A 2,705-nucleotide genomic window follows, 5' to 3' on the forward strand; every position below is an offset into this window, starting at 1 on the left:
AGTCTTATTTTATTTTATGTAGCGCTATGTATAAAATAATGACTAAAAGTACTTTAATGAATAAATAATAACTAAAAGTATTTAAAACTTCTTACGAAATTTTTTTGAGTAAAGAGGAACAAAACTATGAAAATGTACGATATTTAAAAAAAATGGGTGTCATAAATACATAAAAAAACGACTGCAAAAAAGAGCGTGAGCCATGTGAGTTTACGCACAATCAACAGAGCGACATATTTATAAACATATTACCTAGTAAGTTAGTGATTAATAAAATTATAAAGATTTTGTAAAAACTGATAATATAATTAAGTATATTAAAGGTAGTATTGTTTTTGCTTTAAATTATTTAAAGGGTACGGGCAAAGAACTGGGAATGTCTCAATGAATAGATTTTGAGAGCAAAAAAAAAACCATGTAAGTGTTGTGTATTTTTTCCCACTTCTTTTGGCTTCGGCCTTATGAGTTATGGCCAAACGTGACGTTGAATCCCCCGTTTGCAACGTATTGCAGACGGGGGATTCAACGTCACATCAGCCGTAGCTGACGGTCATTTTTTGGTTAAACATGACCTCGATAATCATTTCAATCAAAATCATCAAATTTTCATACGGTATAAAATTTACTTTGAGCAAACTTTTTTTTCGACACCTTTGAGCTGATACTGTCAATTTTTATTCCACCCGTTCTGAAGCAGCTGACGATTAAAATTCCTATGTATGGGTGGGATACCTACTATTATTATAACGTCTATAATTCTATGTTGTATTAAGTAAATTATTGATTTTCAATATATTTCCTATACTTACTTTACATATTGCCTTACGTATATAATATCTACCCACAGGTTGTTTTGTGTTATTTCTGAGATTTTATTATGTTAAATTTAAATGATCCTTGCTATATACTTACTTAAAATATTATGTTAATGTATTATGTAATATTTTGTTTTACAATTTGTTAATAATTACATCTACCCACCAATACTTCTTGAGGTAGTTTAAATAAATGTCTAAATCGTTTTATTGTTTGACTTTATTTTAAGTTTTAGTAATTTTTTATAATGAAAACATTATTTAACAATATTGTCAGTTCTATAATATTATAATTATATTACTAGATGTTCCGCGCGGCTTCGCCCGCGTCATTTAGGATTTTCACGGAAACCGTACATTTTTCCGCAAAAAATAGCTGTATAATAGTGGTCTATTCGTCATGTACTGTGCCAAACAAATAACAATATAAAAATGGCTCCAGTAAAGCAATTTCATATAATTTTACCTGTTTTTCCACATTTCCCTGTTTCTTCGCTCCATTTAATCTTAGCCTAATATTATATACTTAGTCTATAAGCCTTCCCCGATAAACGGGCTATATATATAACACTGAAAGAATTTTTCAAAAAATCTGTGTTCAAATCGGACCAGTAGTTCCTGAGATTAGTGCGTTCAAACAAACAAACTCATCAGCTTTATAGTATTAGTATAGATAATTTTACAAACGTATAGACCATTTAAGCAGTTGCACAAAAATCGTAGTCACAAAATTTTATTGTTAACAAGAAATCAGTCTTTGTCTACTAGTTTTTATTACGAGTATTCGTAGGTCTTTGTCATATCAAAAAAGATCGCGGTAGCGTGTTAGTTAAGTTAGTTAGGTAAGTCCTTATCACACTGGCGACTAGCGAGCGATTTGAAAGCGACGCGACTGCGCAGTGAACACGCCGCGATTGCGCAGCGTGGCGTGGACGCCATTTTGTACACTCGTCTACACAGATTATTATTATATATTATAATACTCGTCTAGGCTATAATATATAATAATAATCTCACTCACTCGTCTCACGACATAGTCACTCGTCGTGACGTCAGAATCCATTTTGCTGCTGAGTGTCCAAAACGCCGAAGGTAAGCTGCGTGCGCTGCGCAGTCGCGTCGCTTTCAAATCGCTCGCTAATCGCCAGTGTGATAAGGCCCTAATAGGCTAGGGACAAAGTCTATTCGCATTATAGTATGTATGAGCTTGTCATAAAATCTCTTGGGCTATACCAATTGCATATGGCTGATTTTGGTATCGTTATAAAGTTTTAATTTTACAGAAGACAATTCCAAATTCAAATTAGGTATTTACCTAATTTGAATTTGGAAAACAAATGAAAATCTCACATTTACTTGTGCATTTGCACAAGTAAATGTGAGATTTTCATTTGTTTTTCTTATTGTTATAATGAGATACATTTTAAAATTTTATAACAGAAAACCTATAAATGCGACACAAGCCGCGAAAACAATTTGTGATGTTTAAGGACCTAATGCAGTATCTGTGAATGTATCGCAAATTTGGTTTAAGCCGTTTTCAATCCGGAAATTTTGATATCAATGATGCACGTCGCTCTTGTCGCCCTGTTACGGACAAAACAAATACCATTTTTTAAAAAGTGGAGCAAGTTCGGCATATTAGTAGTTACGATGTAGCTGAAGAACTGGGGATTAACCACAAAATGGTTTTGGCGCATTTGAAAAAAGCTGGGTACACAAAAAAGCTCGATATTTGGGTGCCTCATGAGCTCACTGAAAGAAACCTAATGAACCGTGTACTCATTTCTGATTCTTTATTACGACTTAATGAAACCGAACCATTTTTGAAGAAGCTGATAACTGGTGCTGAAAAATGGATCACGTATGACAAGAACGTGTGAAAAAAAT

This window comes from Aricia agestis, chromosome 4, assembly GCF_905147365.1.
Source record: "Aricia agestis chromosome 4, ilAriAges1.1, whole genome shotgun sequence".
Classification (NCBI taxonomy): Eukaryota; Metazoa; Arthropoda; class Insecta; order Lepidoptera; family Lycaenidae; genus Aricia; species Aricia agestis.